Source organism: Brachionichthys hirsutus, chromosome 7 (assembly GCF_040956055.1).
Source record: "Brachionichthys hirsutus isolate HB-005 chromosome 7, CSIRO-AGI_Bhir_v1, whole genome shotgun sequence".
NCBI lineage: Eukaryota > Metazoa > Chordata > Actinopteri > Lophiiformes > Brachionichthyidae > Brachionichthys > Brachionichthys hirsutus.
Window position 1 is genome coordinate 2,359,901 of NC_090903.1, and position 22,504 is coordinate 2,382,404.

At 46.3% G+C, this 22,504-nt stretch overlaps 1 long non-coding RNA gene and 1 other non-coding gene across 2 annotated transcripts; both read right to left on the reverse strand.

Annotated features, from left to right (window-relative positions):
- Window positions 1-10,564: 10,564 nt before the first annotated feature.
- trnai-uau (transfer RNA isoleucine (anticodon UAU)) lies at window positions 10,565-10,658 on the reverse strand. The gene is made up of 2 exons: window positions 10,621-10,658; window positions 10,565-10,600 (listed from the first exon to the last, which is right to left on the reverse strand). It is a non-coding gene; the product is annotated as a tRNA-Ile (tRNA).
- A 2,020-nt stretch (window positions 10,659-12,678) lies between these two features.
- On the reverse strand, window positions 12,679-20,678 carry LOC137895958 (uncharacterized). The gene is made up of 5 exons (XR_011105566.1): window positions 20,522-20,678; window positions 15,017-15,181; window positions 14,708-14,779; window positions 14,560-14,625; window positions 12,679-13,283 (listed from the first exon to the last, which is right to left on the reverse strand). It is a non-coding gene; the product is annotated as an uncharacterized lncRNA (long non-coding RNA).
- Between the last annotated feature and the right edge of the window lie 1,826 nt (window positions 20,679-22,504).

A 22,504-nucleotide genomic window follows, 5' to 3' on the forward strand; every position in this document is an offset into this window, starting at 1 on the left:
GAGATACAGTCTTCCAGAGTTTACCGCCTCCCAAAAGCATGTGACCTTGCCGCACCATCCCTCTATCCCTCCCCAGGCCCACTGTGTCCTTCTTGTAATGCAAATGTCAGGGGCTGGCAGGCTGATGAGTGTGTGTACGTGCAGTTGTGAGAGTGTGTATCTTCTTCTATGCCTACCCTCTATGGTGGTGCTTTGCTTTACGATGTAAGCTCTCTGCTTTATGACTTTCTCTACATTTTATTAGAGGCTCTGTTCATGCAGACCTGTTGCCTGTCAAATCTGCTGTTAGTGGCAGTGAAATTCCAATCAGCACCTATTAAAGTGTGTGGACAGGCCAGAGTGGTGTCCTGGCCCTGAGCAGTAGGCACCTGGTGCTGTCCATGCTCCCGCATGGACGCCAGGCCAAAAGCTGTTTGCCCAAGTCACGTGGTGCAGAACCAAGTCCTAAATTAGCGATGGATTCCTCGCTCCGGAGCATGCAACGGAATCCTACTGGAAATGCTGGCTGTATGGATAAGCCTGCTCATATATATGTTGGTGTTAAAGACGCCCAATTACACCAGGGAGACCAAGTGTCCCCCTTTGTGCCGAACTGCACAGCGGTTTCATTCATTCATTTCATCATCTTTCCACGTCCCGCCGATTGAGACACCGTCCCGCATTTTGATCAGCAGCTCTAATTTTCAAAAATCAAACCACTAAAGGACAGAAGCTGTGCATTGTTTAAAAATCTGGCTCTTTATGCCATTCAGTAACTTGTGACACACTGCGAAGACACAAACACGAGACTATGGATGTCGCAGTGTGCAGCCGGCGGGCTGATCCTTGCCTCTCATTCCCCTCACATCAGCCCGTGTACCTGGATCAGCCCGTGTACCTGCATCGGCCCGTGTACCCGCATCAGCCCGTGTACCTGGATCAGCCCGTGTACCTGCATCAGCCCGTGTACCTGGATCACCCCGTGTACCTGCCTCGGCCCGTGTACCTGCATCAGCCCGTGTACCTGCATCAGCCCGTGTACCCGCATCAGCCCGTGTACCTGGATCAGCCCGTGTACCTGCATCAGCCCGTGTACCTGGATCACCCCGTGTACCTGCCTCGGCCCGTGTACCTGCATCAGCCCGTGTACCTGCATCAGCCCGTGTACCTGCATCAGCCCGTGTACCTGGATCACCCCGTGTACCTGCCTCGGCCCGTGTACCTGCATCGGCCCGTGTACCTGCATCGGCCCGTGTACCTCCATCAGCCCGTGTACCTGGATCAGCCCGTGTACCTGCCTCAGCCTGTGTACCTGCCCGTGTACCTGCCTCAGCCCGTGTACCTGCATCAGCCCGTGTACCTGCATCAGTCCGTGTACCTGCATCAGCCCGTGTACCTGCCTCAGCCCGTGTACCTGCATCAGCCCGTGTACCTGCATCAGCCCGTGTACCTGCCTCAGCCCGTGTACCTGCCTCAGCCCGTGTACCTGCATCAGCCCGTGTACCTGCCTCAGCCCGTGTACCTGCCTCCTCTCTGACGTACGCTGTGGTTTCTCAACCAGCCCTGTGCTACGCTCACAGCAACAGAGAGGTGCTGTTTGTCTCACACCTATGGCTTCCTCATCGAGCCCACTCTTTAGCGAGTCCGGTTTTCTATTATTTTTTTCATAATTGAACAAGCTGTGAATCTTTCTTGCTGATATTTACTGCACAGGCAGATCTTGACACACAAATCCCTGCATGTCCTGACAGGCCACATCAAAACCTCCTGGAAATAAACACACAGCGACACCTGCCAGGAATGCTTCTTAGTTCTTACATAATCCAATCATGATGGCATCATTCTGCTGTCAGACAGGAAAACCGTCACTGGAAGTCAATCTTGCAGACAAATCTGTAGCCACACATTGTTCAGTAGCCTGGTGACTCATAGCCTCCTCTTTCCTTGCAGCTTTCACCTACAAACATTGAACCAGCATCTGAAAGTTCAAGCACAGTAAACATACTAGTCTTTTTGAAGAAGGTTTAGCAGTATAGCGTTCACGAGGAGAGTCTTCAGCATTACATGAACAACACAATGTGATGTGTTGTATGCTTTAATGCAATGATTCAACACTATTTCCCCATAGCGCTCCGTCCAGGAGTAACACAAGGGTGGACAGAGTACGTCTCGGTCGGAATGGAGACAGCTATGTTTGTTTACGTCCATGAGACATCATAGTTCATCTCTCTGCATTAGACACACACACACAGGCAGATCTCTGAGGCTTTGGTATACAGCCTCTTCTAACAGCAATCACAGACTCCTCTGCAGATGTACACAGTTTGGGTTTTGCTCCAGTCAGCAGAAAGTGCTCCTGACGGTTCTGTTATTCTGTCTCCATGACAGCCTGGACTCTCTTTCACGAGGTGTCATTTAACATTTTGGGTAATGTGACTGACTGTTTCTGATATAGAAGATTTGTCAGGAACCCGGCTGGAGCTTCCTGCTCTCCTCTGCCTGCAACACCTGTCATCAGCTCATCCACGTCACCTGTGTGTGTGTGTGTGTGTGTGTGTACATGTTTTGCAATGTATCTCGGTCTTTAAAGAAAATAAAACATAAACTTTTTACATTTTCCGTGTGATTTTAGGGTTAACTTTACAGTGTGTGTATGTCAATGGTGTTTGGGAGCTCTTTATGGTCGGGGCTGGGAGTGTGTACATCGTTGTAAATGTTTTTCTTCTTTTTTTCCCTCCTTTCTTTCTTTCTCTTTCTTTTTCTTCTAACTTGTCTGCATTCGTGCTCCACAGTGACAACGTACACAGTCTCTGCTAGAGTTCTGTGCTTTTTATTCTTATAGTGATTGTGACCGTCACCTGCCCTCTTGGCAGACTAGCCTATTCATATTTTATTGGTTTTATTACCTGCTTACCGCCGTAGAGGGCTGTGCACACCGCAGTGAACACACAACATGGACAAACACAAAGTGACAAATACACAGTGTTCTGAGAAGAGAGTGCAATGGATTTATTTGTGCTCCTTAATTCTACCCCTTCCATCCAATCATCACCAATAGTTGTCCCAATACACCAGATTCACATCAGCCTCTAGAGGAAAGTCTGGATCACCAAGTTCTCAGGAGATCTGTACTGTAATACATGCTACTGTGTGACTGTACTTGTACTCTAACATTCTATCTAATAAATATATTCATCATATATTCATCATCAGAAGAGGGAGAGCATAGTGAGAGCCACAAACACTGAACCAGCAACCTCCACTGACTCAGAGATCTGTGGGCGGAGTTAACTCTCTAATCGGGTTTTGATTGGTGCTGGAGTGGTGGATCTGGCATGCGTGAAACTTCCACCTAAGAACGGGGCAGCCATCCTGGACCCATCAACGGCAACATGAGCCCCCAGATCACCCCAAGCAGCCACAGCAACCCGAGAACGACCCCTGGGGCCCCCCCAGAGCCACACGCAGAAGAAACGGCCCAGGGCCAGGGAGCGACCCCTGGAGCCCCCCCAGAGCCACACGCAGAAGAACCAACCCAGGGCCAGGGAGCGACCCCCGGGGCCCCCCCAGAGCCACACGCAGAAGAACCAGCCCAGGGCCAGGGAGCAACCCCCGGGGCCCCCCCAGAGCCACACGCAGAAGAACCAGCCCAGGGCCAGGGAGCAACCCCCGGGGCCCCCCCAGAGCCACACGCAGAAGAACCAGCCCAGGGCCCGGGAACGACAGTTTCAGACACAGCCGACAAAACCAAGGCCAGCGCAGCGACACGGGGCACAGCGGGCCGGCCCGGCCCCCCACCAGCACCCAACACCACGCCCCCCCACAACCGCCCACCCCCCTCCTGGCACCCTACAGGCCTACACCCATCCTACTCACCTCAGCTCACGAGTGGCCCATAGACTGAAGCCCAAATCTTCCCTTACCTCCATCTTGTCTTCCTTTAGTCCCTTCGCCCATCTTTCTTTTCATTCTTTGTCTTTTTCCACATACTTTTCTTTTTTCCAGTGTTTGTTCCTTTTTTCACTTTGGTTTTTCTTGCACCCACGATGAGTTGGTGACACGTCAGGGGTGTACCCCGCCTCTCGTCCGTGGCCAGCTGGGATAGGCTCCAACTACACCTGTGACCCACAATGCAGTTAAGGCGGCTGCAGGTGCGACCGATGAGTCATCTCATCTGACAGTTGATGGATGGATGGATTCTGTAGGCAACAAGTTGTTAATGAGCTTTTAAAAAAGTTTGTTGTGGTCTTATTCACGTCAACAATCTGGATCACTGCTGCTTCTTTCATCCCGTACATACCCGAGTTCTTAGTGTCAGTGATTCTGTACCTACAGACGAGTGGCTTGTGAGGACAGCGGGTCTGTTGTCCTGGTCGCTGGTGTCGGGAGATGAAGCCTCATGCATACTGATGCTGTTTGAACTTCTCTCAAAGTGATTATTTATGCACAGCTAGACCTGCTTGTCCCACCCAGGATTAACTTCATCAAAATTCAAAAGGGCATGTAGGCAGGCGAAACGCACACACACACACACACACGCACACAAACACGTGCACACGATTGTGTGTTTCCTTGGCCCAGTGCCTTGCTTTCATCCAGAGACCCAGTCTCAGTGGTTTAAGGACAATGTACTACAAAGCCCCATGGAGCCTTCACACTAATGTCTCCATGGTGATGCCAAAGGGATCACCACTGTGTGTGTGTGGGTGTGTGGAAAGCACAAGATAGATGACTCGGCTATCTGTGGAGACATGCTATGCTCTGAGACCGTATTGCTGTCTCTCTGTATGTCACTTTTTTGTGATTATAATTTTTTCTTTTCTTTTTCTGTACAGAGAAAGGGGGGAAGAAGGGAGTCAGCACATACAAAAGGTAAACAGAAATGCAGTACATACATGTATTTATTCATTTTAAAAGGATCCCCATTAGTTGATACTGTGGCATCAGCTAGTCTTCCTGGGGTCTAATTAATATTAGACATGCAATGAAAGGTCATCTATTGGGTGATGATTTTAGACGGTGTCCAATATATTCTATTAACAATTTTGAATTGAGTCAGTCTAGTACTGATATTTCTTGACATATATTTAAGGCTACATAAAATATCATCCCACTGGGATTTATCCTTTTCCAATGTTTTTTAAGCGCAGTAGTGGAGCTAATATTCTCCAATAGTAACACATACTAAAATGACACTTCATGCCCTTTTCCCAAACGTGACAGACTTAATGTCGACATTTCGTCCTTTGGAGGAGGGGAGTGGTCTTTCAAAAGCGTTTTTAGTAGATTATAAATTTGTATATGGCAGTACTGATTTTCATGAAGTTTAAATTCATCAATTACTGTAATTGATTAAAGGGGACATATTAAAACAATACATTTCCCATGTTTCTACCAACCCAAAAACTGCTAAATTGAACCATCTAGTCAATCCTGCGTACTTTGCATAGTTCTGCAATCAAGTATTGAAACATGTCTGGCAGCACTCTCTCCACGTTGTGACGTCACAATGCAAAATAAGTTTATACAAAATCCTAACAAATGGAAATTATTTTTGAAATTTTAATCTCATGTTTCTGACAGCAAAATAAATGATATAAAGCTAACCTGCCATTGTAGTCGGGGTTCCCTTTAAGACTTCGTCTACTTGTTTCGCTGGGAGGGAGATCTTTTTTATTCACGTACACTTCTACAGTGTTGTAGGGAATTTACTTGTCTGTCATTGCCACGGTATATGGGTGCGTCTTTAATGTCCGGTCTTACTGTCGGACTAACTTTGGTAGTTGTGCTAAATGTCTGTGCTCTAGATGGATTAGCAAGATGGGGCTGTGAGCTATGGGGCTGTTGGCTGGCTAAGACGACCAGCTATGGACTTGCCTACCTGACTCCCCATTTCACCAATAAGTTTACGTAACTGGTGTGTGGTGTTTTCATTCAGATGTGTGGGTGTTGAACTCCGCAGTACATGTCAATGGGTAACACCATGTGACTCAAACAGCATTTTAGGAGGATTCAGATTCAGATTCAGATTCAGACAACTTTATTTATCCCAAGGGGCAATTCAGAGTAGGCCCTGGAGGTTCATTTCCAAATGTAAATAAACTTCTCCCTCTACCATCAGGTTTATGCGCCTTATTTCGAACGGTAAATGAACTGAAAAGTACCACAAAATAATGGCTGACTTGAAATAAAATTCACAATTGGCAAGTTCTTTTCGCTGTTACTGTAATATAGGAGCTGTATGATTCACTCATATGCTTAAAACCTCTCAAAATGGCGACAAATACAGAAGCTAACAGGATCCACTTGAAGACCGAAATGGACTCCGGGCGTCAGGAGCACAGCAGAACCTCGGCGACCAGCGGCGGCTAATCAAGGGATCCGGGTCATGGCACCAGTTTTATGTAGCGTGTGTCAAATGATCGCCATGTCCAGAGAGAGACACAGGACGCAAGATTCTGGAAACTGCAGATTTTATGCCAGGACAAGCCCTTTAAAACAGCGGCAGGAGGCGTGAGTAAGTGACAACAACCGTACAGCTCCCAGAACGCAGGCTGCTCATCTCAACTCAGGCAAGTTGGAACGGGTGAAGAAAAGTATCAGGTGTGCTATGTGATAGGAGAGAGGAAAAGACAGGAGGCGGAGCTAGAAGTGGAGGAGATGAAGATGCTGAGGTTCTCCTTGGGAGTGACCAGGTTGGACAGGATTAGAAATGAGACAATAAGAGGGACAGTGAAGGTTAGACGTTTTGGAGACGAGGTCAGAGAGACCAGACTTTGATGGTTTGGACAAGTTCCAGAGGAGATGAACGTAGCGAGGGAGGACATGAGAGTGGCTGGTGTTGGGGAGGACGATGCAAAGGACAGGGAGAAGTGGAGAACGCTGATTTGCTTTGGCGACCCCAGACTGGACAAGCAGAAAGTACAGCAGTAGTAGTAGTAGTAGTATTATCTGTATATTTTGCAATGTGACAGTCTCTGTGAACTCCTCCATGTCTTTGTGGTCGCCATGGGAAGCTGCTTGCTTGAAAATCTCCCAATCTGTTGTTTTAAAGCAGTCCTTGAGAGAAAAGGTGCCCCCCCCCCCCCTCAGGCCACACCCGGTACTTACCTTTGTGTGGGCCCAAAGGTTCTCACTCTAGGTCTGTATGCAAGTCTCATCATGAAATGTGATCTGAGAGGCCGAGGGGGTTGCCTTGCATGCCCCCTTGCTCCAATGTGTTGCCTCCTCTGGGTGGGATTTGATTTGGGTAGTGAGGCCTTTCGGTTTAGGTGCTTGACATCACCAGCTTAATGAGGAGGCCATCTGGATGCACTGTTTGTAATTCATTGATGGCCTGGTAGAGTTCATTTCGTGCCACTCTTTGATGAGGGGGTAATGTACAAAACAACAACCGCTCAGCAAGCGTATGGCTCAACACAGGAGAGCCAAGTCCTCAGGACAGGACTCAGCAGTCCACCTGCACCTGAAAGACACAGGACAGCGTCCCTCATTTCCGTCCCAAACCGCTCTGCCGGAAACGCTCTAAACTAGCGAGCACGCGCGCTACCATGGTAACCGCGAGGGACGTCTCAGCACACACAAAAACATTTTTGCCAATTTTTGCCGGAACATTACCACAAAAAAGTAACTTTATCCACTCTGCTCTTCTTCTTCGACTCATGCAGGAGAGAGGGAAAGGGTGTCTCTACCCCCCCCCCCCCACACACACACACTGTTTGTTATTTTGACCAAAGACTGGCTCAGATATTTCATATAAGTGTCTGAGAAATGCGTTAACTTGTGGAAAAAGGGTAGAATATGGGACCTTTAATCCTCCTCTGTTCAGAGATGGTTTCTACAGTTTAACATAAATGTCTTCTTTAACTCCTCTCATTAAATGTGCAGTCCATCTTTTAAAGTCTTCTCTATCACAGCAAACACGTACGCATCATCTACAGGTAGTCATGGGATGTGCAGTCGCACACAGCTCCTCAGAGGTAAACACACACTGGAGGGGTCTGGTGTTACTCCTGCTCCCGCTCCACGGAGCTGCTTCTGTGACCCCAGCCCTCATTCCTCTGGAGCCACATCAAGGAGGCCCGGCTTCCCAGCAAACACCGCCGGGTCCCACCAACCTAGAGAGCAGCAGGGGAGCCGTTCACCCCGCAGCAGTGTGGTTCACCAAAGCCAGTGTGTGCCGATGGAATGGAATCTGTGGCCGGCTGTCTCACGTGCTTTTTATGCAACTCTGGAGAGGAGAGAATAAAGAGGAGAAAATGTAGAAGGCCAGCGACAGGGTGAAACCAACCACTCACAATACTCGAGCCCCGCCCTACGAGCACCACGGAGGCACCAGAGTAAACGTAAAGTGTGGTTTGAAGAGTGGGAGATGAATCTGGGATCGTCGGTAGAGACCAGCAGGATGTTTTTCTCACAGCTGGACTGTAGCTGTTGGTTCAAAAAGTAGTGTGTTTGTGTGTGACCTGTCTGACAGGAATGTTGTCTCCTCGTGTTCGGTATTCGACTGCCCCCTAGTGGTGACGAGTTGCCCTCCTGTGCTGCTGCCCAGTAAGAGGAAAGGTATCCAACCACACAGGCATTTCTCTATTTCCCTTTTCTGTTGAGTAAGTAAGAACGAAAGTGAGCAGAGGGATCTGAACATTTCTGTTCAACAACAGTAACTCTGACGCCATTTGTCACTTTACTGTGGGACCCTTAAAGTCTGCAACATGAATTAATTGTCAGAACACCCTAATATTTTGTAAAATACGGTTTTAATGGAACCTTCTGACAAATTTGTCCAAAAAAACAAAACAAAAAAACCCATACATTTTAATATAAGTGTTCTGATTTATGTAATTTTTGCAAAATCCGGAAAAAAAGAAAACTTCTGAAGTAGAAGTCTCAAAATCCTGACGGGCCAATAAAGGGTTAAAAACTGAAACTGTAGGAAACAGCTGGACTCAGCTTACTTTACGAGCCGGTGTCGTTTTGATAGATTTAATTTTTTCTTTGAAAGACCCCCTCCCTCCAATAGTGTGTGTGTGTGTGGGGGGGGGGGGGGGGGGGTTAACCAGTGAGAGGTTTTTAGTCAGTTTGTCCGAATTCATGGGTGAAACAGAGCTAATAATGTAAATGTTCTTCACACACACACACACACAGTGCATGCACGTAACAGTAAAGTGCATGCCTATTGTAATTGTTATTGTTGTAACTTAGGCTTGAAGCCAGTCTCACCTATGGCCCCCGAAGGGGTTCCGCAAAGCTTACCGTACGGGGATCTTCGGATCCCCGTCATTGCAATGAGCATAACTTTAACATCATCTTTCCCTACGAACAGCGCTAACATGTATTAGCATTAATCGACACGTGTGCATGTTGAACGTAGACCTAACTACAGCTGCTCTTCTCTGTCGTGCTGTAAATCTGGAGGTCAGGACCTCTGGATTTAAATGGCTGAAAGAAGTTGTGTTCCATTAAATTCATATGATTTTTACTTTGAACTTAAACACATCAGAATCAGAATCAGAATCAGGATCAGGATCAGAATCAGAATCAGAATCAGAATCAGAATCAGAATCAGAATCAGAAGTGGTTTATTGTCAGTGAGGGTTCACAGACTAGGAATGTTTCTCGGTGAAGTCGTGCTACATGTAACAGTAATGACTAAATACACAAAACTAGTGTAATCACGCAGTGCAAATAGAACAGTGCAAGTTATCGGTTATGAATGTTCAGAGACATTAATTATTGTTCATGAGTCTTACAGCCGAGGGGAAGAAGCTGTTCTTGTGGCGGGAGGTTCTGGTCCGGATGGACCGTAGCCTCCTGCCTGAGGGGAGAGGGTCAAAGAGACCATGTCCAGGGTGGGAAGGGTCGGCTGTGATCCGACCTGCACTCCGAGTCCTGGAGACATACAGGTCCTGGAGCGATGGCAGCTTGCAGCCGATCACCTTCTCCGCAGCACGTACAATGCGCTGCATTTTACATTCCATATTTACAAATGTTACTCAGATAAGGATGTCTCCTTTCAATGTGTCCATCTGTGAACATTAACATACCTGGATGCACTTTGACCCTTACATGTGTGCGATGCCAACGGTACAGGGTGCCACAAAAACAACTGCTCGTTCAAACAGTGGACAACAGCGACATCTAGTGGTTGGATATTCACACGTTCTTTCATACGTGTTCTCAACATATTATGAAGTTGACATAGTTCTGTTTTGTTTAAGGTGATTTAAGCAATTAATTAGTCGAATTGTTAAAATTAGCCTCTTAGTAACTTTTCGAAGCAAAAAGTAAATAAAATAGGGGTGTTACTTTGAATTTGTTATACTGTATATGAAAATATGTATATTATGACTTGCATACATGACTTGTAGCAGTTTAAAATGATTGTTAGAAATCATGTGTATTTAACTGTGAATGGATATCAGTCCATGCAGGATCATTTGTTAAAGTTACAGAGTATTTAGTGTAGGTGTATTATTGCTGTCGGCAACGGGCCAGTTCGATCGCGTTGACAAATTTGTGACGTGATGTTGTGGTTTTTATGTTGGAAACGGAAAAAGAAGCTTTAAAGAATAATGAATTAAAAATCTGCTCCAGGTGAGGCTCGAACTCACAACCTCGGCATTGCTCTACATTGTACTGTCTTATAAGTACCGCGCGCTAACCGATTGCGCCACTGGAGCCCGCGCAGAGTAGCCGTCACTGAGCTATATGACGGTTGCCGTGGAATGATGACGTCATCACCGTTACGTTTGGATTAATCGGAGATCCGAGTTTACTCACTCCGAGATGGAAAACTTCTGAGTAGTATTCGGTTAAGAGTTCAATCAACTGTTCACTTTGTGCGTGCTCAGCAAAACCACCACGATAAAAAGCCGACATCGATTCACCATGGCAACCATTATTATAACTAAATAGAGAGATGAACTTCACCCCACTGGAGAGAACTTATGCAAGCTTTTGGCGAATTATTCATAATTTCTCATAGGCCACAGGACACTGTTATTAACATTTACATTGTCATCATTATTAAATAAAAATAATAATAATTGTAGAGTGACAGAGAATGTGGACAGGAAGTGAAGAATCGTGTGCAAGCAGGCTGGCCCATGAGTTTTATACGAATTTTTTATTTATTCAATAAATGCTATCTCAAGAATTTATTTCAAATTTTTGATTGTTAAAAATGCTGAAAAAAAGGTATTTTTTTTTATTTTTTTCATAGAAGCCACTTTTTTCAGTAAATAAGCCACCCAGTCCAAATGGAATTTGACCACGTTTGTGGTAGTACGTAGTAGCATACGTAGTCTCCCTCTGTGCTGCTGCGGGGCAATTTTTAATCTCTAACTTTACTGCTTCTGGACAGTAGTCCCTCGTTTATCGCGGGGGTTACGTTCTAAAAATAACCCACAATAGGCGAAATCCGCGAAGTAGTCAGCTTTATTGTGACAATTATTATACATGTTTTAAGGATGTAAACCCCCTCACCTTACACTTTAAAGCCAAAAGGGCTCCACCCCTGCGCCCTCTAATTGGCTCTCTCATTATTGCTTGGAATGTTTCTGGTCCCTTTCTTGAATGCTATTGGACACGTGAGCCCTCAACCGGTGCGTTTTTTTCTTCAGTCACAAAGTTTCAGTGAGAGTCCAGATGTTTAGCAAGTTAGAGAACAGCGTTAAAACATGCCCCAAATATCTAAAGACACGTAGCTCATTCATTGTCCCAACCGCTTAATCCGTTATCGGGTCGCGGGCCAAGCTGGAGCCGATCCCAGCAGTCAATGGGCGAGAGACACGTAGCTGTTATATTTATTCAGCCTGTTCTGTTTTGTGTGTGATGATGAATGATGAATATATTTATTAGATAGAATGATTGGGTACAAGTACAGTCACACAGTAGCATGTATTACAGTACAAGTACAGTCAAACATCCTGTCTAAGAGGAGCATTTCTTGCGGTCTTGTTTCCGTTGAAAGTCCTTCGTACATAAATCATCAACATTTAACAATACAAATTTAACAATACAAGTAAAAACCAAAACCAATATTAAATTACTCAATTGATGTAAAATAACAATAAAATAAAATAAATTACACCACAGATGCAAAATGACAATAAATTACAATAAATTACAAAGACAACGTAGGTGGACAAAAAAAGGGGGGGGGGGGGTTGATCCGGAGAGAGTCGTGATGACTATCTCCGTTTCTGCCCCCCTGAAAGGTGTATATTTAGGGCCGTTTTGAAGGAGGCCAAAGAGGTGCATGTTTTGAGGGCAGGAGTCAAACAGTTCCACCCTTGGGTGGCAGTATTGTAAAAAGATGATTTACCCATGTTAGTCCTGTAGGAGGGGGTAATCAGGCTGTTGTTTGAGCTCCCTCTAGTGTTGTGGCTGTGGGTGTCACTAAATCTGTGGAGGTGTTTATTCAGGTATGCAGGGATTGAGGGGACTGAGGGCAGAGCTGCATTGACTATTTTAAATGCCAATCCCATTTTGAGTTGTTTAACCCTGTCTTCTACCCTGAGCCATTTTAGGCTAGCAAAATGTCCAGGAAGAAGGTGGGTCATGGGCCCCAGATTGAGGAGTAGCCGCGTGTGCCATGCATGACACGCGCGTCTTCGGTTGCTGACCCCTGCTCTAAGGCTACAACTATTAATGTTAACACACACCTTCTTCCTGTCAAGAAAAACCCAACAGATTGGCTCAGGATTGGACTTTATTTCAGCTGTACATGACTTTTCAAGGGGCGGCTCGGTGGCGCAGTGGCGAGCACTGTTGCCTCACAGCGAGATGGTCGCGGGTTCGTCCCCGGCTTGTGGCCATTCTGTGAGGAGTTTGCAGGTTCTCCCCGTGTCTGCGTGGGTTCTCTCCGGGTTCTCCCGCCTCCAGAGACATGCAGCCTAGGCTGATTGGTGACACTAAATTGCCCGTAGGTGTGAGTGTGTGGCTGGTTGTCTGTCTCTGTGTTGCCCTGCGATGAACTGGCGGCTTGTCCAGGGTGTCCCCCGCCTCTTGCCCGTTGACTGCTGGGATTGGCTCCAGCTTGGCCCGCGACCCGATAGCGGAATAAGCGGTTAGAAAATGAAATGAAATGACTTTTCAATTTTCATTTAATCTTACAGAATGTGTTTGTGAACTTCCAAATTATTTGTTGCTGATTGAACTTTTTTTATTTTGAGCCCTTAAAGATGTAGGAAAAAAAACAACAGTAAATCTTTGACAGACTGAAGTTTTCAAAAGCAGCATCTGTAGTAGAACATCTCTGGACAGAGGTCAGCCAGTACGTTTTCTGAGCAGAAGATTTGCTCCTGTAAATACAGAAAAACAAAATGTCAGAGACACAAGAAGGAAATGAAACCGAATGTCTGAAAGAATGAAAGAAGGTGGGACTTCTCCGGAGAGTTGAGCTACACTCAAACCTGTCCTTTTCATTGTATGGCTGGAGAAAGACTCTTTCCTTGTCTTGTTTTTCTGAATATAATGTAAGACAGTCACATTGCTGTTGTTTCTATTGATATCTCATGCTTGTAACTTGAACAACAATGTAAATATGGACAACATTTCTTTAATCCGATCAGCGTTCAGAGTAAAATTGTGATCCGATGCGCCGTGTTCACGTACCCTAAAAATCAGATCCGATTAGGATTTGCGTGTTCATGCATCACACTTTTGATCGGAACAGAATATTCTGACATGCGCAGTTTGACCAAAAGCACCGGAAATGGTAGAAGAAGAAGCGTAGCGTAGCAACTTCCGCTGTAAACAAATCATCGCTCCGCGCTTTTCTGCGTGAAACGTCAGCGTTATTTCGCTCGTTTTCCCCGTTTGCGCTTTTAGTTTCCTCCTTTAGGGTCTCCGGAAACATGTTTGTCTCAGATATTGACCAGTTCTGTCTTAGTTCTGTCTTCCGCCCGCCGTGCTTTTCGCTCGCTCTGCTTCAGCTAGCTTCCGGCAATAGCAGTAGCGCTGTTAGCTGACGTCACAGACATGCGCAGTAAGGACGACTTGTACCGATACATCGGAATAAGTGTTTTCATGCGCCCTGACCGGGTCACAAATCGGTATAAACCACCTGGATCGGGTTAGACTATTCCGGTTAAGGTGTGTCCATGAAGCATTTTTATTCCGGACAGGATTTTAACCGGGTTAAATGTGTCCATGTCAACGCACCCATGAGTATTAAGTGAAGTGTCATAGGTAACATCTACATTTTTAAATGCTACAACACTAACTTCCCGATAGCAATCACCTATCAATCATCTCCTTGAAGAACTACAACTTAAACCAAGTAGTTTCAGTTTCAGTCAGTGAAGGACTTTTCACTGCTGTTTAAAAGGTGCACTATAGAGACGGTGAGATACGACACACAGCCAGGTTCACAAAGCACAAACACTCTTCTTGATACACACTTGTGATGCACCTGACTTTGGGATGTTTAGCTGACAAGAGGGAGTCACTCTAGTCTAAATGCACCAAAGAAGCCCCTTGGTTTGGGTACATTGGGTGGCAGTAAGAAAATGTTCTTCTTTAATTATCAATAAAAAAAACACTTTTGACAATTGAGCACAGAAGAGGAAGACTTGCCTGCAATCTCCTCTTTTTCTGCTGCAGTATAGACTTCATCACTGTCTTCCTCCTTGTTCAGTTCACCTGACAGCCAGAAAACATGTTAGTCATTCATCATCTATCTATCTATCTATCTATCTATCTATCATCTATCATCACGGCTGACCTGCATCAGCATGAATTTGCACAAAGATGAAGGAGCACAGCAGCAACAACAGGAGCATCTGCTTCATCTTGACTGTGGAGGATGTAGAGACACAAAGGAACAATGTTAGATCGTAAACACATTTGAGACCTGCCAGCCTCATGGTCAGAATGAACCTGGGATTATGTCCGTGAGGAACGTGGTTATGTTCACAAAACACTAAAAAAAGGAATCCTTGAAACTGATGCATCTAAACAACACAAGAGACGACTAAAGGAAACGGTCACCAGTGAAGCTGAGTGTTTAGAACACTCTCCACCAAGTACTGACCTGTATTTATGAACGCTCGTCAAAGTGACCAGGGAAGAAAGCCGTCCTGCCTGAATCAAGGTTTCACTGCAGTAGAATGTGACAGTCCGTCAGTTCCTCTCAATAAATACTTGCTGATCTCACCCTTTGGGGGGGAGGAGTGTGAGGAAGGTTCCAGAGACTGTCCTGGAAATAATAATTTGTGCAATTAAAACCAAATGAGCACAAAACTGTCAACGAAGAAAGTTTCCATGAAGGATGAATAGCTTTGACGTGTTAGAGCGATGATGTGCCTGTAGCATCCTAATGTCCCAGTTTGAGAGGAATAAAGTAAATATCTCCTATTAAATGCACCTTGTCAACAAATGTGGTGCAGTACTAAAGGTCAGCTAGTTCATTAAAATCACATTGTCATCCGCATAAAACACTTTGATCAAAATTGTTAATGGATATGATGAATAACAGGGGTCTCGAGACAGACCCCTGGAGTACGCCGGTCGCCGGATATATGATGGTAAAACCTCCTGCTTGTAAAAGGGAAATCTACATGATCAGAAAACTGAAATCATCCAGCAGTTTGTTCTGACAGTAATCTAAGTCCTAATTCACGATCCATGGTGTTGATGAGTCAATAAATAGAAATAATAATAATAAATAGAGCTGTATATTGTCGCTTGTTTAAAGGTCCCATATTATACCCTTTTCAACAAGTTAACGCAGTTCCCAAACACTTATATGAAATATCTGAGCCAGTCTTTGGTCAAAATAACAAACGGATGCTGCAGGACAGCGTCCCTCATTTCTGTCTCAAACAGATGCTGCAGGACAGCGTCCCTCATTCCTGTCTCAAACAGATGCTGCAGGACAGCGTCCCTCATTCCTGTCTCAAACAGGTGCTGCAGGACAGCGTCCCTCGTTTCTGTCTCAAACAGATGCTGCAGGACAGCGTCCCTCATTCCTGTCTCAAACAGATGCTGCAGGACAGCGTCCCTCATTTCTGTCTCAAACAGACGCTGCAGGACAGCGTCCCTCTTTTCTGTCTCAAACAGATGCTGCAGGACAGCGTCCCTCTTTTCTGTCTCAAACAGATGCTGCAGGACAGCGTCCCTCATTTCTGTCTCAAACAGATGCTGCAGGACAGCGTCCCTCGTTTCTGTCTCAAACAGATGCTGCAGGACAGCGTCCCTCATTTCTGTCTCAAACAGATGCTGCAGGACAGCGTCCCTCATTTCTGTCTCAAACAGATGCTGCAGGACAGCGTCCCTCTTTTCTGTCTCAAACCGCTCTGCCAGAAACGCTATAAACCCAGAAGCAAGTACGTTCATAGCGAACACGCGTGCAGCAGCGCTACTATGGTAAACCGTGAGGGACGTTTCAGCACACAATAATACATTTATAGATAGATAGATAGATCGATCGATAGATGTATGTTTGCCATTTTCCCACTGAGAGTACTGGTTTGACTGTTTTTGAACGCAGATCGACCCCCTATCAATCAGCGTTTGTCCCTTTCCCAGTGAGCAGAACGTCGTATATAAGTCGGACTTCCTCTGATCGCTGCCTCGTAGCGAACCGGCTTTCTAGTCGCCGGTTCGTGCATTCGCAAAGGAGTCTAATAAAACAATTTCTTTTAGAATTAAAGATTTGTCGGCGAGCCAGATGCAGCCATCAAAAGATCCACATCCGGCTCCCGAGCCATAGGTTCCTGACCCCTGCTGTAGAGCGTGGACCCGCAGAACGCAGACGCATGTACGCATGTGCACGCACATCTTGTGCACGTTTGCCCCGCCTGACGTCACGAGGGCCGCGATTTCTTCCAGACTCGTTTCAGCAGGTGGAAGAAACCTACGAAGGACTGACTGGATGGTTTGTTTTGCTGTTTTTGGGTTGATCAGGACCCAAAATCACCAGAATAGTGGAGAAACATGGTAAAAGTGACTTTTTCATAATATGGGACCTTAAATCAGTCACAACTGCATTACTCCTTCAAGGCTTCTGCAGCAATACTAGTGTTTTCTGAAACCTGCGTGAACAGTAAAATATTATCAGTAGATAAAAGCTCTTTTCATTCACACCGGACCGTTTGGAGACGGATTGATGTTGTTTCAGACCGTCAGGGAAGGACAAAGTCAGATTTCTACATCAGAGGAAATCATTAGTGTCAAAAGAAAGATTCAAGCAGTCAAATCAGCTGATAGCTCACAAACAAAGCTCTGGAATGTCAGGACCTGTGGAATTTGTTTTTAAATTAAAGGCCTGAGTTCTTTATAGACTTCAGACATATTGGAGATCTTTTTAGCTCTCAGAGTGAAACTAAATTGATGAGTAATCATTGCATGACTATCAGGTAAAAACGTGATGTTGACAGATATCAAACGAGAAACCCGACCCGAGTCACGGAAATGATTGTTCAAACAACGTCTTGCTGTTTCTGTTGACTGTCCTTTTTAAGTGGACAATGACTGGAATTAATGACGTAAAACCTCAGAGGAAGATCAGAGCCGGTCTTAAAAAGTTAAATGTGTAAAGAAGCACAAACGAGAACGTTGACGTCGTGTTTCCCGTACTCTTCAAAGTTTCCATTTCACATATTGTATAAATGAGAAGGTCCCAGGGGGGACAGTGAAGCTACAAGGAATAGACGTAAAGAAGGGAGAGGACTTCAGGTACCTCGGGTCAACAGTGCAGAGTGATGGAGAGAACGTGGAAAGGAGGTGAAGAATCGTGTGCAGGCAGGCTGGAACGGGGGAGGAAAGTATCAGGTGTGCTCTGTGATAGGACGAAGGGACAGGTCTACAAGACAGTGGTGAGGACAGCATGATGGACGGCTTAGAGACAGTGGTGAGGACAGCATGATGGACGGCTTAGAGACAGTGGTGAGGACAGCCATGATGGACGGCTTAGAGACAGTGGTGAGGACAGCCATGATGGACGGCTCAGAGACAGTGGTGAGGACAGCCATGATGGACGGCTTAGAGACAGTGGTGAGGACAGCCATGATGGACGGCTTAGAGACAGTGGTGAGGACAGCCATGATGGACGGCTCAGAGACAGTGGTGAGGACAGCATGATGGACGGCTCAGAGACAGTGGTGAGGACAGCCATGATGGACGACTTAGAGACAGTGGTGAGGACAGCCATGATGGACGGCTTAGAGACAGTGGTGAGGACAGCCATGATGGACGGCTTAGAGACAGTGGTGAGGACAGCCATGATGGACGGCTTAGAGACAGTGGTGAGGACAGCCATGATGGACGGCTCAGAGACAGTGGTGAGGACAGCCATGATGGACGGCTCAGACAGTGGTGAGGACAGCCATGATGGACGGCTTAGAGACAGTGGTGAGGACAGCCATGATGGACGGCTTAGAGACAGTGGTGAGGACAGCCATGATGGACGGCTCAGACAGTGGTGAGGACAGCCATGATGGACGGCTTAGAGACAGTGGTGAGGACAGCCATGATGGACGGCTTAGAGACAGTGGCTCTGAGCTAAAGACAGGAGGCGGAGCTAGAAGTGGAGGAGATGAAGATGCTGAGGTTCTCCTTGGGAGTGACCAGGTTGGACAAGATTAGAAATGAGGCAATAAGAGGGACAGTGAAGGTTAGATGTTTTGGAGACAAGGTCAGAGAGACCAGACTTTGATGGTTTGGACATGTCCAGAGGAGAGACAGGGACTATATCGGTAGAAGGATGCTGAGGATGGAACTGCCAGGGAACAGGACTAGAGGACGACCCAGGAGAAGAGACATGGACGTAGTGAGGGAGGACATGAGAGTGGCTGGTGTTGGGGAGGACGATGCAAAGGACAGGACTAGAGGACGACCCAGGAGAAGAGACATGGACGTAGTGAGGGAGGACATGAGAGTGGAAGGTGTCGGGGAGGACGATGCAAAGGACAGGGTGAAGTGGAGAACGTTGATTTGCTGTGGCGAGGGGACAAGAAAAAAGTACAGTAGTAGTAGTATTGCAGTAGTAGTAGTAATAATAATAATACATTTTATTTATATAGCGCTTTTTTGGAAACTCAAAGTCGCTTTACAGAGTACATAAGATAAAAACAGTAAAGTAATACAGACAATAAAAAGTGAACATGGTTTAAAATTCAATAAAATGTAAAAAGTACAATTATACAGTAAAAGCAATGTCAAACAGATATGTTTTAAGATGTTTTTTGAATGTATTTAGATCCGGGCAGGCTCGTAGCGGTTGTGGTAACGTGTTCCAGAGTGTGGGGGCAGCAATGGAGAAGGCTCTGTCACCCCAGGTTAGGAGCTTGGTCCTACAGGGGAGGGACAGGAGGTTGGCGTCTGCGGAGCGGAGGGAACGAGATGGGGTGTGATGATGGAGCAGATCTGTGAGGTAGGGGGGGGGGGGAGATTATGGAGCGCTTTGAAAGTGATGAGGAGGACTTTGAACTGTATTTGTTGGGGGACCGGGAGCCAGTGAAGGTTTTTAAGGACCTGGGTGATGTGTTCACGGGAGAGGGTGTGGGTGAGGAGGCAAGCAGCAGAGTTTTGGATGTATTGCCGTTTATGTAGTGTTTTTGATGGTGTACCATAGAGAGTACTACTGCAGTAGTCCATTCTGGAAGTGATGAAGGCATGGATCAGGGTTTCGGCGGCGGAGAAGGTGAGTGATGGACGGAGGCGAGCTCTGTTCTTGAGATGAAAGAATGCAGTCCGGGTTATTTGTCTTACATGTGTCGAATCGAGGAGGATGAGTGGGGACGGAGTGAGGGGGGTGTTCTCCATGTTGAGGCAAAACTGTTGGGTGGATTTTGTGATATTTTTGGAACCAATGAGGATAATGTCTGTTTTGTAGCCGTTCAGTTTGAGAAAATTGTATTTCATCCAAGTTTTGATGTCGGTTAAGCAGCTGGTGAGTGTGGAATGGACCTTGGAATCTATGGAATTAGTAGTAGTAGTAGTAGTACAGTAATAGTAGTATTGCAGCAGTAGTAGTAGTAGTACAGTAGTAGTAGTCGTATGGCATTGAATGAAATAACTAAGAGCAAATATATACATCCACTGAACAGAATAAACATATAAACACGTCGCTTGTTTACAGTCTCAACTCTCGCTCCACGCCGCTCCAGGCTGGCGGCGACGCTTCCCGTGTTCAGCCGGGTCGCGTTGGTGGTCATGCAGCCGGATCCGTCGCCCCCGTGGTTTGTGTTCCCAAAGAAAAACACCCTCTCAGAAATCAACAAAAAGGACTTCAGACTGGAACAGTGATGAGGGACGGTCCACAATGTCCAGTCCCCTCGTCTCACCAGCGTCTTTCAGGGAAATCCGGCTAAGACAGAACAGAGCACCGAACACCAACATTCTCATACCCCCCCCCCCCCCCCCCTCCTGGCTCTCTCACGTCCCACAATGGCACTGCCATCAGGTCACACTTCTGGAGACGGCATGGGTCACTGCTGTATTTGAAGTTGGGTGGAGTCAGTGTGAATACAAATGGAGTGCAGACAGTCCACTAGGGGGCCCCCCCATGCTGTCGGGGGCCCCACGCTGCCCTTACCTGTCCCGATGAAGGTGATCCAGGTCACTAAGGAGTTGTCCACCTGCCGCGTCCTCACTTAGCTAGCGCCATGTCAGCATTACTGCAGACGCTGCAGCGATCCGTCTGTCCATCGCCCAATCCATCCTTCCCTCACTCGTGAACAAGACCCGAGGTACTAAAAATACATACTATGTATATATATATATTTTAAGTTGACTTTTGACCTTTTGACCGCTGTGAAGGAATTTTCCTCCTGTGTGCTAACAGTGAGTTGGGAGGGGAGGAGGCATGCAGTGAGAGGGAGGAGTAAAGGAGAAGAGGAGAAGGTCAAGGGAGAATGCCAAGTGAATGGAGGAGGGGGCGTCGCCCTGAGGCGTTGTGTGGGGTCAGAGCCAAGGAATGTGTGGTCGGGGGGGTCAATGAGTTAAACCAGATCTCCCCCTGAGCCTCTGAGCAGCAGGGCTCCTCATATTTGACCACATCTCCATGACACTATTCCTCTGTGTTTGTCTTTCGTCTTCCTTCTGCAGTCCTCCTTGTGTCCTCATCTCATCATATCTCATCTCATCCTCTTCAAATCACCTTCCATCGCCATCGCCGAATTAAATACCGGTCAGAGTCGAGCAGAACTGAACGGTCCCGTCCTCAGATAAGACAGGCTTATAGAACAGACAGGATGAAATGAGAATCGACACAGACGATACGGAAAGGCTGTCCAGACAATGAAGAACCAAGAATCTCATCTCTGCCATCGTTCTTCCTCCCAGAGACAATGCAGAACGACCCGGATACGTTTTGACTATCTAAAGCAGTGGTCCCCAACCACCGGGCCGCGGCCCGGTACCGGTCCGTGAGGCAATTGTTACCGGGCCGCAAAGAAAGAACAACTAACGTACACAATTTCCGTTGTATCGATTATTAGCGTCTAAAAGGTGTTTTATTTTGAAAAACGACCAGATTTTCTCCAACGTAACAATCGCGTCTTGATACGTTGCGAAAAAAACCCCAGCCGTGAACTCGCGAAAATTAATAAAAAGAAACAAAAGTCTTTGGAGAGCTTCTTTGCCAAGGAAAAAAGTCCAACTGAGGAGGAAGAAGAGGAGGAAGAAGCGGAGGCGTTGACCTCCAAGAAGAGAAACCAGGACTAAGACTTAAAACTCGGGTTTCTCGGTAAAACAGCTGACTGGCTGACTGGCTTCGTGAACGAGCAATGAAGGGTTCAAAACTGCTTTGGGACATAGAGAACAAGAATCTGGATTAAAAGACAAGAACTCTGGATTAAAAAACAAGAATGTGGAATTTATGAAACAAAAAACCATGAAGGACAAGTAATTATTGGGACAACAATTTATGGTGAGTAGATGTTGTGTTATTGCAAGTGCATAATATAAAGTTTATTGGTAAGATTATATTCTTCTTTTTAAATGTAATTATACCCCCCCCCCCCCCCCCCTGGTCCGCGAAAAAAATTCACGGCATAAAACCGGTCCGTGGCAGGAAAAAGGTTGGGGACCGCTGATCTAAAGGACAGTTTCTGATTATCTGGTTTGAACACATTCCACCAGACATTGATTCTGATCAACAGACCTTGAATGCACGAGGAACAGAACATTCAGTTTTAACACACACGAGAATATGCAGAACCATATCTTTAAATGATCAGATTATACTAGTTCAGCAGTGAATGGACAGCGTCCCTCATTCCTGTCTCAAACAGATGCTGCAGGACAGCGTCCGTCATTTCTGTCTTCCCCGTCTGTGACATCACATGGGGCGGGGGATTTCTGCCAGACATGTTTCAGTAGGTTCAGCCCCTTTTTGACTATGCTAGCACCTCCTGGTATTCCAACATCAAAGTGTCCCTGAAAACCAGGTTCCAAACCTCCCAAAACAAACTGATTCGGCTACTCCTCAATCTGGGGCCCATGACCCACCTTCTCCTGGACATTTTGCTAGCCTAAAATGGTTCAGGGTAGAAGACAGGGTGAAACAACTCAAAAT